Genomic DNA, 16,200 nt, shown 5'->3' on the forward strand with positions numbered 1-16,200 from the left:
AACGGCCGGAGAAATTGACCGGAGCTCAAGTAAGGTTTCAAAAACCTATGTAAAGCTTAAAAACAATGGCAGATAGAGGTAATCAATAGAGATTTTGAGCTTCAGATGTTATGGATAAGAAAATGGCAGAAAATAGCTGGCAGAAATGGCTGGAATCTGGCCGGAATCCGGTGAAAATCGACCAGAGACGATGAGAATTGAACTAGGGTTTGAAGAATTTGGGGATTTTCCTCTTCTCAGATCTCTCTCTCCCTCTGTTGGACGAAAAAAAAAATGAATCTCTCCCCATTTTTCTTCATTCGCTGGTTTTTATATACAAATAGGGTTACCAGTATTGGCACTCCCGCTTGATTGGCACACGGTTGCACTGAGAAAGTGATGGGCACACGAACAAATCGTGTCCCATCTGCCCCCTAATTTGTCTCTCACAGTATAAGTTCACTCCCCTTTCAGGATAAATCCATCCCCTTCTGCAATTGCACTACGGTCATTGTCTCGATTCGTTCGCTAGCAAATGCGCTCGAATTTTGACGAAATTTTATGGGGATCTTGGTGAGACCCTAACCTAGCTTAGGGTAGAATTTGGGACTCAAAAACCTTAATTCACTATGGTTTCAACCTAAACCAAATTATTAGGGCTTGGTCAAAATGGGGTGTCTACAGTATTTGATTACAATCAACCGGGTGCTACACCCCAAGACAGACCAAGATGTTTAGCCTCTAGCCACATTACTTTATCACCAATTAAGCCTCCTCCAAATCTACTTCCAAAAACATGGAGAGCACAGGATCACTGTGACTATCATCAAGGTCCAGGGCATGTAACTGATAGATGTTTAAGTCTAAAGTATGTAATCCAAAAGCTCCTTGATAATAAACTGCATGTCTTTCCACCAAAGCCAAATGTCGTAAACAATCCCCTGCCAAACCATGTTGTTCCACCTCCACCCAACGTCAATGCCATATTTTTGGACACCTCTGAGTTTGATCCTTCTACCTTAATTCATACTCTTGATTCCCATCATCAACCTCACATCCGTAACTGGGAAGGAGTAGAAGAGGAGGAGAAGCGTAGAAAGGCAGAGCCAGGAATATATTGTGTTGACAAAGCACAGGTTCATTCAGATATTGTTTCTATTGTTGATGACGCGCCAAAAGTTGAAGTTCCAGTTACTGTAGCTATCTAGGACAAAGGAAGCTCCGCCGAATCTCAAATCCAGGCAGTTGCAACCGAAGAAAGTCTCTCTGATTAAAGTTCTGTGTTTAGTCCAATCATTATTTTGAGTCCAGTTATTATATTCATTGGGAATAAGCGCCTAATCCGGGCCAGTCATTATTTCCTGCATTTATTTCGAGTCCAGAATTGTGAATCCTGAGCCTGTTTAGGAAGAGTCAGCAAATGTAATTTCTTCTCATTCAATAAAATTTCTTTCTCCGTATATTCCAGTGTATGCTTCTGACTTAAATAATGAAAAAATCCCTTGAGTTATGGAAATGCTTAAACAAGAGGAGGGACGTCAAATTCGGCCTTTCAAAGAAGAAATTGCAATTATAAACTGAAATTCCAAGGGTAGGCCCGAATACTATTCTAATGGCAACTAATGAGGAGGTAAAATTAGGTTACAAACAAGTTTTAAGCTTCTGAAAACTCCAACCCAATTTAGAAGAATTAAGAGATTAAAATGGCAATTTAGCACACAAGTTAAATCCTAAGTGCAATGCAAATATAAAGCAAGAGATAAGAGAGAGTACACCCGAGATTTAAAGTGGTTCGGTCCTCAAAACGCGAGGCCTACTCTACTCCAGCAACCAAACCCGTTGATGGCTTCACTATGTTGATCTTCTTAACTTCGGCGAAGATCGGTGCCGATTACAATTCCAATTGCCTTTAACCTTGGTGGCAATCCTCACCACGGAGAGTGGGCTCCGCTTCTCCGAACACTCGCCCGAATACAATCGTCTTGAGTAAGAAAGAACTAAAAATTCCCTCACAAGGTTTTACAAGGTTTGTAGAAGATGTACAAATTTGAGCCTAATGATCCAAATCCTAATTCTAGAGGATGAGAGGCATAAACAAGCTTGATTCACTCTTAGGATGTTCAAATAGAGTTTTTGAGTGTTAGGATTGATGGTTGGAAAGTTTAGAATACCCATATATATAGAAAACCCAAAATATGACCGTTTGGGGGCATAGTGGTAATTCTGGCCAAAACCCCAACGGCTATAATTTTTCCCGTTATAGTGTTCTCGGAGTTCCGAGAATTTCTCTCGGAGTTTCGGGAATTGAAACAGAAGATGAAAAAATGTTACTCCGAGAATTCTCTCGGAGTTCCGAGAAGCCTATTTCCAACAGATTTTCAATTCTTGTTTCTTATTCATCTGGGCTTCCAACTCTATACAAAGTTGGGATTGTATATGAATGTTCCAAAGTGTTGGAACACCACAAGGACAATCTCTTAAACATTTAGGGTGTGTGAGAATTACTTTATTTATGCCTCTAAACACCTAAATTAGGATTGAATCTTTACATTTTAAAACGACTTCGATCTTCAATTGCGATGATTCAAGTCTTCATGCGTCTTGGATCTCCGATGTCTTTGGCCTTCCTAATGTGGTCCAATGAGAGCTTTTGGCCTTAATCCAAGCAATCTTGTCTTAATACAATCATGATCTACAACTTAGACATTCAAACACATTAGTGATATAAAATCACTTGTGTATTGGAATCATCAAAAGAAGATGGGAATGCCAAGGTGGGAACCATTGGGCTTACAATCTCCCCCTTTTTTATGATGAAGCACAAGAGATTTTCCAATAAAAGCATACATATATTTTCTTACACTAGATTTTTCTCCCCCTTTGGCATCAATCAAAAAGATGGGGTAAAAGAAAATCAAAGGGATAAAATTTTCAATTTTAAGCTCCCCCTTTTTCAAGGAAAAAGACAAACATAGAACTCCCACTATTTAAAGTTTTTATTCAACACAAGAGAGGATATTTTAAACAACCATACAAAGATATTCAATTTTAAGTGCAAGCCCCTAATCTAAATGCATATGAAGAGAATCATATGGGGGCTTTGGGAACCCAAGCTTTCTTGGTTCCACCACAATCCCTAATCTTATATGCACATTAGAATTGGTAGTGACCATTGATTCCACAATAATGGCATCTAACATGAGGGTTAGATAGACTACTCCTATCATAAAATACATGATTAGGTCTATGACTAGCCTTCTTCAAGATTATGTCAATAATTTTATCACCATTTAAGAATCCATGGAGACATAATCTTAACCTTTCATTTTCATTTTGAAGATGGGTTATTTGATATAGAAAACTATTAGTGTCATCTTCATAAGATTTGGAAGAGCTTGCCATACCTTGGAGTTTAATAATTTGGCAAGTTTTCTCATCCAAACTACCCTTAAGAGTTTTAATCTCAAGTTTAAAATTTTCAATTTGTGCTTTAGCTTGAGATTTGGAAGAAGAAGATCTATTTTTCAAAACATCAAGTTCATTTTCTAATTTTGAAATAGATTTTTTAAGAACTTTATTTTTTAAAATTTGAGAATGCAAGGTAATGCACAATTCATCATAATATATGTTTCCACTATCACTACTTGATGAATTACACGAGGGGTTAGAATTTACCTCATCTTCATGGGTGAGTGCCATGAAGCAAAGATCATCTTTATTAGCTTCCCCTTCACTTGAGCTTTTTCCCGAGGTGCTAGAAGATCCCAAGCGGCTACAAGACCCTTGTTCTTCTTCCAATCCTTCTTCTTTCCCTTGTACTTTGAGGAAGATGAATTGAGAAGAGGGCACTCCGGTCTTTTGTGTCATGTCTTTTTACAATTATAGCATCTTATTCCTCCTTCTACTTCACTTTCTTCTTTCTTCTTCTTTTTGTCCTTTTTGTGCTTCTTTCTCCATAAGCTTTTGAATTTTCTCATAGCTTCTTCTTCATCACTATCCGCCTCATTTGAGGAAGATGAGTCCGCTTTCACCTTGAGTGCTAAGGATCTACTATCTTTTTCTTTCTCTTTTGGCTTCTTCTCCTCTTGTCGGCTAGTGAGGAGCATCTCATGAGTGATAAGAGAACCTACAAGCTCCTCTATAGTTAGCGTCTTGAGATCCTTTGATTCTTGTATGGCGGTGATCTTTGGATCCCAATGTGGAGGAAGTGACCTAAGCAACTTACCCACAAGCTCATCAGTAGGATAAGATTTACCAAGATTAGCTAATTCATTTGATATTTTAGAAAATCGGGTATACATTTCGGAAATACTTTCATTTTGACCCATTCTAAACATTTCATATTTGCTCTTTAACAAGTTTATATTGGAATCCTTGACTTGTGATGTTCCCTCATGGGTAACGGCAAGAGTATCCCAAATAACCTTGGCGGAATAAAAAAGAGCTACTCTATTAAACTCCTTCGTAGATAAGGCGCAAAACAAAGAGTTTATAGCTTTATAATTTAAATTTGCATCCCTTTTCTCTACAACATTCCATTCTTCAAATGGCTTGGAAGGCAAAGTGGATCAATTTTCAACAATATGCCAAAGCTTCACATCTATCGAAAGAAGATAGATGCGCATCCTTGTCTTCCAATGTCCATAGTTAGACACATCAAAGAAAGGAGGTCTAGTTGTGGAATGGCCCTCCGGAAGTCCGGTTCCATTTATGTTTGCCATTTCACAATTAGAAAGTTGTCAATGATCTTATGATCTTTCCCTTGTTAAAATTTAAAAAAAATTTACCAAAAATTTTAAGAAAAGAAAATCTTTTAAGAGCCAAGGCTCTGATACCAAGTGAAATTCCAAGGGTAGGCCCGAATACTATTCTAATGGCAACTAATGAGGAGGTAAAATTAGGTTACTAACAAGTTTTAAGCTTTTGAAAACTCTAACCCAATTTAGAAGATTTAAGAGATCAAAATGGCAATTTAGCACACAAGTTAAATCCTAAGTGCAATGCAAATATAAAACAAGAGATAAGAGAGAGTGCACCTGAGATTTAAAGTGGTTCGGTCCTCAAAATGCGAGGCCTACTCCACTCCACCAACCAAACCCGTTGATGGCTTCACTATGTTGATCTTCTTAACTTCGGCGAAGATCGGTGCCGATTACAATTCCAATTGCCTTTAACCTTGGTGGCAATCCTCACCACGGAGAGTGGGCTCCGCTTCTCCGAACACTCGCCCGAATACAATCGTCTTGAATAAGAAAGAAAAATCTAAAAAATCCCTCACAAGGGTTTACAAGGTTTGTAGAAGATGTACAAATTTGAGCCAATGATCCAAATCCTAATTCTAGAGGATGAGAGGCATAAACAAGCTTGATTCACTCTTAGGATGTTCAAATAGAGTTTTTGAGTGTTTGGATTGATGGTTGGGAAGTTTAGAATACCCATATATATAGAAAACTCAAAATATGACCGTTTGGGGGCATAGTGGTAATTCTGGCTAAAACCCCAACGGCTATAATTTTTCCTGTTATAGTGTTCTCAGAGTTCCGAGAGATTTTCTCTGAGTTCCGAGAATTTCTCTCGGAGTTCCGGGAATTGAAACAGAAGATGAAAAAATGTTACTGGACCAAATCTCGGAGTTCCGAGAAGCCTATTTCTAGCAGATTTTCAATTCTTGTTTCTTATTCATCTGGGCTTCCAACTCTACACAAAGTTGGGATTATATATGAGGGTTCCAAAGTGTTGGAACACCACAAGGACAATCTCTTAAACATTTAGGGTGTGTGAGATTTACTTTATTTATGCCTCTAAACACCTAAATTAGGATTGGATCTTTACATTCTAAAACGACTTCGATCTTTAATTGCGATGCTTCAAGTCTTCATGCGTCTTGGATCTCCGATGTCTTTGGGCTTCCTAATGCGGTCCAATGAGAGCTTTTTGGCCTTAATCCAAGCAATCTTGCCTTAATACAATCATGATCTACAACTTAGACATTCAAATACATTAGTAATATAAAATCACTTGTGTATTAGAATCATCAAAAGAAGATGGGAATGCCAAGGTGGGAATCATTGGGCTTACATAAACATTTGAACTTAAACTTTAATCCAGAAAATATGAATTGGGAACAAATTACCCTCTAATGAATTCAAGGAATCAATAAACCTACTACAAGAATACAGGGAAAGCTTCGCTTGGTCTTACAAGGATACGTTTCGGCTAAGTGAAGAAATGAAGAATGAAGACACGTAAACAAGGGGCATCGGTTAGGGCATCAAGTCTATCAGAACTAATGTGCAGACACAAAATTCATTACAAAAGAGTTCAAGAATCCAGTTATCAATACAAATAGTTGTTGGGCCACTTCCCATATAAAATCTAGACATCTTTGAAGATGAAGAATCAATGTTCGAATTCAAACAGAATGAGTCAAGAACCAGATAAAACCTTCAATAAGATAAGCCTTCAACAAGATCCTTACCTGGAAATGCCGTCAAACTCTAAAAATAATAATAATAATAGATAGAAATTATTATAATGCCAACGAACCTTAATCAATTTCTATCACTAAACACCGGAAGGTCTTCTTTGGCCGAATAAATCCCAGAAAGTTGAAACCCAAAAATAAAAAATTCAAATCCCCTTACAAACTCCTTTGAGCTTGAATAAAATTTTCTTTCAAAACCCATCATACATGTATGTCTTATTTATTTAATTCATATGAGGTGGGTGGTCTCTCTTGCAAAAGTTAGCCTGAGCTGGTGTTCTCTCTTGCACAAGTTAGCTGCGAAATAGCTTTCTGCGCCTAGCGAAAGCCATTTCGCAGCTGACTTTTGCATAAGAGACAAGACTCATAAGCTCACTTTTCAGCAGATATTGTGTTATTCATTTAATCAGAGGTAGCCATTCTCTTGTGCAAAAGTTAGCCTAACAAATCCCTTCCCTGTCATTTCCTTATTTTTTATGTTTATGCTTTTTTGTTAAGGTTGAGTTTCAATTCAGAGGAGAATAGGGAGGGAGAAAGTAATCGAAAATGTGCTAAAAACGAGTGGTTAAACTTACCATTTTACTAATTTTCGACTATGAGATTATCATTAGAATTTTTTCTGAAAATTTTGGAAGGAAAAGGATTATACATTAAGGGGCCGCTTGGATACGAGGATTTTAGAATTTGGGATTTCTTCAAAATTGTAGATAAGAGACGAGAAGAAGCTGACCAGCCGTCGTTTTTTACTTTTCGCCCTTCTTTCCGTCAGCAAAAGAGTAGCAGATCCTCCCATATTTCCAGGTTTTAGAAATCTCAGGATGTAGGAGAGATTTTTAAAATGTGAATTTTTCACTTAAAATCCAAGAAACGTTGTCAGGAGAGCATGCAACAACTTGATCATGAACCCTCTTTTACACTGCTTTCAAACTAAAAACCTGGATTCTAAAATCCGCGTATCCAAACGGCCTCTCAGTCTGTGTTAAAAACGAGTTAACAGTTGGGAGGGTAAATTGGCATTTTGAAAAAAAAATTCTGATTGTTAGGGACTATTTACCATTTATTTTGAAAAGTAGGTACTAATCGGCAAAAATCTGGCAGCCCTTTATTTTCCAATTATAGACATGCTATCAAGAACCACTTTCCACGTTCGGATTAGTTACCAGTTCCAACATGGTACAAATTCTTCTTTTTTTTCTGGGGGAATAGTAAGTTTAAAATAACGAGAGGCTACCAACAGTCAGCTATATATTTCTTATTTCCTCAATGAAATGGCAATAACTAAACAGTTTGGGGGGGAGAGTAAGTTTAAAATAACGAGAGGCTACCAACAGTGCTATATATTTCTTATTTCCTCAATGAAGTGAAGTGGTTTTGGAAGTTGAGATCAGTCACACTTGTTGTAATTAATCTCAGTTCTTCAAGTGAATGGCTGATTCTGGTGCAACCGAGCCGATGCACCTCTCTACTCCATTTCTGTCGACATAAAATGGGTGTTAAACAAATTTTATTGGGTGTTAAATTTGTTTTATGCCAATTTTACATCGAAAGAAACAGAGCCAAAATGAAACCTATAATCATGGTTTAAAATTTTGGTTTCGGTAACCGTTTCGGACCCCACCGAAAACCGAAATTTCGTAATTTGGTTCGAAATTCCGAAATTTCAGGCCAAAATTTTGTGACACTTTTTTAAAAAAATAAATAATGGCATTTTTACGAAATTTCGGACCGAAATTTAGTAAATGGCGAAAAAAGAAATTTCAGAAAATTTCGGTTTCGGTCCCCACCAAAATCTGAAATTTCGGTTTCGGTCCCCACCGAAATCCGAAATTTAAGACCATGCCTATAATTTGAAAATTGATAATAATTATACCTTAGAAAATTGGATTTTAGTGACATTCGAGATTATTCTATGAATACCTAACATTTTTAGATTATAGTTTGTCGAAAACTACTTGTAACACTTCAAATCCACGATAAGAAACTGATTATTAACAAGTAATAAAAATGAAAAGGTATTTGAATGCCATGATCTGTTTTGAAGTGGAGATCATCTTTGTTTTTCTAAGAGGGAGTTCACTGGTTCTCTGTGTGAATTCTATCTATGGCTGAAGGAACTCCGCAAGAAATGATTATGTATATTACCCACTATTTGATGCAGACAAACATCCTTGTTTCAAAAGGGTCTATGGAGGACATAGGCCCTTGTTTCCAAAGGGTCTATAGAGGGCATAGGCCCACTTCTGTAGCAGCAAAAAGGCAGTTGATTACTTGATTCTATGGAAGTTTTCCTTCTTCCTGGAAATTTCTCCAAGAGCCAAATTACAAAAAGATAGGTGTCCTAGTAGAGAGAACAAATTCAGAACATGCAATCTTGCATGCTGCAAATATTAACAATTTATCACAAACTTATCATGGAAGTACGGTATAAATTCAGAAATTACATAAGGATTATATTGACAAAACAATGTTAGCAAACAACCAAACTAAACAAGTAATAACATGCTTGGAGATATAAGCAAAGATTACTATTTTGCTGGATACAAGCTGATCGGTACAATGTATAAAACTTACAGAAGAAGCATTGGTCTTCACTCACACACAGATGACTTACCTCCTGCACGCAACCCTAGTGACAGTACATATTGTCCAATCTTAACATTATCTTTGCATCAAAATCAGGCTATTTAATACACATGTCCAGATAAGACACCTTCCCAATTCCATGGTTAACACAATAACAGTTTCTATTCAAATGTTAAGCCTTCTTTTGAAGGACTTCCAAAGTATCATCATGGCTCCCAATAACAGTTTCTTGCTTTAGGGATGCACTCTGCCCATTTCAGAATGCTATGTACAACAGCTTTTTTCCTATGTTTATCTATCACCCTGCAACAATGTAAACACAAAAAGTAAAGAAACTGCATCATTCTAAGAATGACTTGCATGAAGTTTTTAATTTCAGAATTATTTTTCATTAATCACTGAGATCAGTATATCTGAGAGCAAAATTAAGGTGGTTATTGCTGGCATTTACTAAAGCTATGGTATCATCTGGACATGGGTACGCAGAGGGTGTCTTATATGGACTCCATAAAATGGGGAATATCAATATAATCGAAGGTGTTAGTGGCATAGTGCCTCAACCATTTAAGGGGGGTGGGGTTCATGTTCTCCAATCACTAGATCAGGCTTCCCGAGAAGGATTTAAGAGTCTTTCTTTCATGAGGTTGACATCAAGGAAACCAAAGATGAAGGAACAATATTAATGCGGATGACTCTCATGATGGCATCAATGTACCAAAGACAATGGAATATGGAATGATGGTCATAAGGAGCATGAGTGAATTGTGTGGAACATAGAAGACTTATATACAACATTATTGGGTGTTCATAAATCACATTGAAATTTCCTTGTAAACAAAGTGTATACACACATCTCATGTCTATATAATTAAATATGATTCTATCTTTGTATACCCATACCTAATGTACCATACAAAGAAGGCATTATTGTAATTGAATTCAAGTGATTATTATAAATACAAGGAGGGATAGATTGTGGGGAGGGGCTTTATATGCTTTTTCTTCCATTTCTTGATATAATATGACTTCTTTTTAGGCCATGAAGAACGAGAGAGGAGGGTGGTCAAAGTGACGAGACACCGGGATTGCGTCGCCTAACGACACCACTAACAGTCATTTCTGATGAGGAGGAGGAAACTCAAATAAAAGGGATGGAAATTGACCAGCTCCGAAAACGTAAGTGCGCTCCTGCGTAGGCTTTCACGTTTGCTACTGGCGCACTACAGCTTTTCAGCCTACTCCTTTATAGTGGAGTGTAGTCAGGGCATAGGGCGCATGCGTGGAACAGAGCAGCAGACCCCATGCTCTTCCACAAACTCTGCTAGGAATGCTATCGCCTCAAGGACAAATGCCCTTCAAAATGCATTACTTTTGCTGCATGGCTTAACTTTTTCATGGGTCACAGGGACCCTGTGATAGAACATCGTAGATTCCTTGTCTACTGGCTTGCTCGTTACATTGTTCCGTCACAGTTCGAGGATCCATTTTTACCCAATAGCTCCGTCCCACGTTGGAGTGGCTGACTAACCGGGGCAAATGCGGCGGGTGCAATCCGCCAGTATAACTTCATCAGGAAACGAGGCACCTCGACTTATTTCATAAACTTTATCACGGGCATCTATCAGTGGTCCTAAAGCGAAAGATCGGGGTTAAGGGGGGGAAAGAGGAGATAATGGGGGATTTCACTTTTTGAGCCAGATCGATAGCTGCTTTTAGATCCATTGTTGATGGCCAGAGGAAGAGATTGGGGAGAGTAAGCTGGATTAGAGGATTATTAGCTGATGTTTAGACCCTAGAACCCATTCATAGTAGATACAGATGGGTCAGAGGGAGGGTTTAGCTGGATTCTTGGGATTCTTTGGTTAGGGGCCTGAAGCAAGAAGCATTTTGTTACGTGGGTTCACGAGCATGAGTAGAGGCACCACAGGTAGCATGGGCAGCAGCAGGGCACCAACAGCATCAGTAGCCATTGCTTTATATGAAGCATAAGCAGATCCAGAGGTATATGGAGCAGTGGAACCAACGACTTATCTAGTAGCGTGTTGGGGATCGAGGTCGAGAACCAGTCCCATTCAAGCCCAGCTAGCCCGCTGCTATAGTGCCACAACTACCCACGACCTCATCAGACAGAGCCATCCAAAGTGCTATCTGTTTCCAAAAAAACAAGCTGCTGAATAGGCTGTTTGTTCGTAAGTGACCCAGTGCATGTACGTGGACAAAGAAGAAGCGGCCCTTATTGCAATCCCTAAAGCGGATTGGCAGGATGGGAATAGTAGGCAAATGAAAGACTCCAAAAAAGGAGAAGAGAACTATTCGGTAATATTCGAGAGCAAGCCAAATAAAGCCCCAGGCCCGGACGGCTTTCAAGTGAACCTATTCCGGGACTACTTTCAACGAGATCTAGTGGAATTTAGGAGAAATGGGGCCCTTACGTAATAGGGTTAGTAAACTCAAAATTGATCTCCCTGATCCCAAAGGAAACCAGACCTGAGTTGTTAGAGAGATTCAGACCTTCCACAGCGACAAAGGTCATAGCAAACAGATTGGGGAGAAAGAACTTCATTCACAGCCAGGAAGGCGCAAGGGAGCTTTCATCAAGGATAGAAGCATCATGGAGAACATATGTTGTGTCCAAGAAGCCATCTATGAAGCCAAACGAGGGAAAAGAAGACACGGATGATAGTCAAACTGGACATGGACAGCTTTATGCCTTAAAAAGTTAGCTTTATAGTTAGACCGGATGTTTTCTTCAAAGGAAGCTTCTCCCATTATTTTTTTCTTTAGAAAATTGACAATTTCATTGATACTATGAAGATTACATTGGGGACCAGAGGTCCCTACTTGCATTACATAGAATCAATTAAGGGTGGCAAGGAGCATAATCCTAGGCCAGTAAAAACCAAAAGAAGTGATCTTGTGGGTCAACTGCTACAGTGAGGTCCACACTTCCATGCGTTCTCACCATGCCGAATAACTATTTCACTTCCCTTTCGAATTCTTCACCTATTACGACAGCCGAGAGTGCCTTCACCATTCCCCCCTTTCCTTTCCTTTACACTGCCCAATGCTTTCAATTGAATCGAATCCAACAAAAAATGCCATATTTGTGGGCCCCATCAAGTCATATGTGTGACCTGTCACGTCACACAGACTTCTCTACCACTTTCGCGCTGGCGAATTCGATTTTCAAAAATCCTGCTCAAAGGCCTGAAGCTATTGTGCGCCCCTAACCGTGCACGATAGCCAACCCCTCGAATCCGATCTTCGGCGGCCTCCAACTTGCGCCACCGCCTGTCCCGGGGGATCCCCATTAAACCACAAATCCAAAAAACCCTAGTCTAACCCTAGAGACCATCATTGTTCACCCTAACTTCTTCCTCTTCACCTCCACCAGAACTTAAGTCCCTAACCCTACCCTTCCTTCCACCTAACCCTAAAGACCACCATTGTTCACCCTAACATTCTTCCTCTTCACTTCCACCAAACCCTAAAACCCTAACCCTACCCTACCTTCCAACTAACCCTAATCTTACGCCCACCTAACCCTAATCTTACCTCCTTCCTCAACCACTACCACTCCAGCCATCCCCTTCCACCACTCCAGCTAACTACCTGCAACCCAAAACACATATCCTAACATAACACCCAGGTCCTTCTAGCCCCAACCTTGCTCCTCGATCAAACCCATCTTTTACCCTCCAATCTCCATACGGCAACCCCAACGCTATCTCCGGCTACCCATTGCCTCCGCCACACAACACGACCTCCAGATCCGGCGATCCACAGCTTCCCAAACCCCTTTGTCGGTCATCCACCGCACTATTTCTGACATCCCACGTGCCTTCCGCATTTCACGAGGAAGATGAGGGTTTGAAATAACCAGCCGTCTCAATACCGTCGTCCGCATCCTTCAACATACTTTTTCTCCACCACCACCACCATCACCTTCACATCCAACCTCCTTTTGCCCCCGAATCCGGCCACCCTTTTTCATACTCTTGCCACATCCACCACTTTCGACGACCCACCATCCCAATTTCTCCCTCCACCCTACCCAGTTACGATCCTTTCCCCATTAAATGCGGCCCAGTCGGACCTAGATCCAGTCATTCCGCACCTCCATCCACCATTGCTGCATCCATTGCGAGATCTGCCCAACTCCGGGCATCATCCGGCCCCCAACACCTCCCTTGCCCATCAAGGGAGAGGAGGAGAGATCAGAAAGTAGGAGAGATAGATCTAAGAGAAAGAGAGACCAAAGAACAGAAAAAGCAAAAGGAGAGAGACCAGGGAGAGATCTGAAAAATGAAAGAAAAAGAGATAGGGGGAGAAAGAGAGAAATCAGGAAAGGAGAGAGGGAGAGAGAGAGAGACCAGTGAGAGAGGGGGGAGAATAAATGCTAAACGGAGAGAGAGAGAGAGAGAGAGAGAGAGAGAGAGAGAGAGAGGATCAAGCGGAGAGAGAGACAAGCGAGAGAGGGGGGAGAAAAAACACTAAAAGGAGATGGAGAGAGAGAGAGAGGGGGGGGAGAAAAAAACTAAAAAGGAGAGAGAGAGTCCCTCCCTAGGGTTTCCATCGACCTAGGGAGGGGGGAGATGAAATCGCCTTCTGGACCTCAAAATTTTAGCGAGAGCCCTTCTCTCCGATTATAATTCGGCTTCTCCCATTCTTTTATTTTCGTCTGCATGCCCTAGGGCTTATCTTCTACTTTCTTCTTTAACAGAATTTGGCTAGATTTGTCATGGTATTATAGCCAGGGGAGATCCAACCAAGGTTACCTGGAACGCGATTCGTTCCGGTACGCGTTACGGGAACGGGTACGGGGTACGATGGTAATCCAGTACGCGGTACGTTGAAGGTATACATATATATATATATATATATATATATATATATATATATATATTATTTCATATATTTTTACAAGAATGTCATTCCATAGTACACACTACACACTACACACATTTAATACACAAAATATAAAAACCTCGTGTATGTCATACATATTTTTTCAAAAAGAAAGTTCCCATTGGAATATATGAATATCCTTCCATAATCCATACTACATCCATTTAATAAAAAAATAAAAAAACTTCATGTATGCCCTACATATTTTTTTTCAAAATAAAGCTCTAGTTCCAATTCAACCCAAAATATATAAAATTAGTAGCTCTCTCCATCTCTCTTCTAGTCTATATGCATCTCTCTCTCTCTTTCTCTCCCGTGGGTCGCCGCGGTTCGTCATTTTTGGCGATCCGGGTCGTTAGTGAACCACGTTTTGGATCGTGGGACCCTGGATTGCGGATCGGAGGGCAGATGATGAATCCGGTAACTATGGATCCAACACATGAAGCACTTTGGACATTATCAAATGATGCAAGCAAGATTTCTTACCGTCTCTTACCTCTTCTCAACTTCTTTCTCCTTTTTTTCTGTTCTTTTTCTCCCTTTGAAACTTCAAATCTGACCTCATCCCATTCGCAAACCCAGATCTACCCCACCTTTGAAAATCTAGATCTACAAACCTATGTTGATCGAAACCATATATCTACCACCCTAACCCATTCAAACCACTATTTATTCCTCTTCAAATCCCTAGATCTACCCCACCTAACCCACTTGAAACTCCAGATCTGCCAACCAACCTCCTTGGAACACTTCGGTCTACCCCTTTTCTTTTTTCTCGAAAACCTAAATGTAGCCCTCAAACACTTAGATTGAAATTCCTAAGTACTAGATCTAGCCATAGAACCTAGATAGCTGATGTATAACACCCCTAGGTCTAAACCCCAACCTTCTAGATCTACCCCAAAATACTCTAGATCTAACTAGTTGCACCTGCAATTTAACTCTTGCTTTCCTAAGTACTCCTAACCTCATTCGAAGCTTCAGATCCCTTTTTTATTTTTTCTTCTTGCTTTCACTTATTTTTGTAGCCACATGCAATACTTAAGCTTTCAGCCACTTGTGGTTGTCTGCAACACTTTTGCTTTTAGTCACTTTTTTGCCAAGCAATTTCTAGCTAGTAATAGTAGTTCTAACAACTCCAAGAAAGGATCGAAGGCTGAACTCTCAGGAAGGAAGGTACCACCTCGGGGAGACTTAGCAATGACTCTCCTGCTAGCTCACCATGGATGTAGTGATAGACTGCTTCAAGAGAAGGAAGACAGTCCTTTCTTAGCACTTGGAACTCTCTACAACAAGATTAGAATACAGCCCTGTAAGAAACTCAAAATTTGTTGTTGTTCGGTCTAATTTCTCATATCTTCAACACAAGGAGAGAGAGTGAGACTAATAGTGATCTACCTCTTCCCGCTTCCTCATAATAATACCATAGTATTCTTTCACCGACATCTCGCCCTGAGAAGATTTGTTGTGCCCTAATGCAACTAGTAAACCCTATCAATGCATCTTTTTTTCATTATTTTTTTCAAGGTAACCAGTAAAATTTTATTAACAAGAAGAATGACTACAAATATGGGAAAAGGTGTCCTCACAACTCAACTCAACAAAGCCTTTGACCCAAACTAGTTGGGGTCTGCTAAATGAATTCTTTAGCAAAATTTCATGAAGAAGGTGAAAGGAATCTACCCGGCTCTAATCCTGGCTCTAGTTGGGTTCTTCTATGTAACAACCGAAAATTTTAAGTAGGTTTTAGTAATTTAAAATGTTAATAATTACACCCTAATTTTTAATAAAATGAGCGAAACTAAATTACCCTCGTTAGTATATTTCTTTAAGTATTGACTTAAGGGTATTTTTGGCACTTGCAAAGTTAAGTGGAGAATTTACTTTTCGTATTCTCAACCCCTAAAGTTCGTGGTGCATTTCCATATCCCTAAAATATAGGTGCATTCCCATATTTCTCAAAATTTTAACTGACTCCCAATTTTCCTAAAAATATTGGTCGTATCCCCATCCTGCCCAAAAATATAGCCGCCCACTCCAAATTGGAGTGGGTACGACAATTGTTTCTTCCCCTTTTTTTGGGCGCCACTTGTGGACCCACAAATCCCCTATATGTCTGTGTGTGTGTGTGTGTGTGTGTATATATATATATATATATATATATATATATATATATATATATATATATATATATATATATATATATGAGATTAGAAAAAGATCTAATTCTACAAACAAAGAAAGAA

General features: G+C 39.5%; 1 protein-coding gene across 1 annotated transcript in view; it reads right to left on the reverse strand.

The window, feature by feature from the left end:
* Positions 1-8,888: 8,888 nt before the first annotated feature.
* Positions 8,889-16,200, reverse strand: part of LOC143852615 (uncharacterized) — a 45,934-nt gene continuing 38,622 nt past the window's right edge. The window contains exon 8 of the mRNA XM_077362090.1: positions 8,889-9,349. The gene's annotated coding sequence lies outside the window, so the exon portion shown is untranslated. The remainder of the gene's footprint in view (positions 9,350-16,200) is intronic.

This window comes from Tasmannia lanceolata, unplaced genomic scaffold (assembly GCF_043159265.1).
Source record: "Tasmannia lanceolata isolate RefF3 unplaced genomic scaffold, GAP_Taslan_0.1 ptg000019l, whole genome shotgun sequence".
Lineage (NCBI taxonomy): Eukaryota > Viridiplantae > Streptophyta > Magnoliopsida > Canellales > Winteraceae > Tasmannia > Tasmannia lanceolata.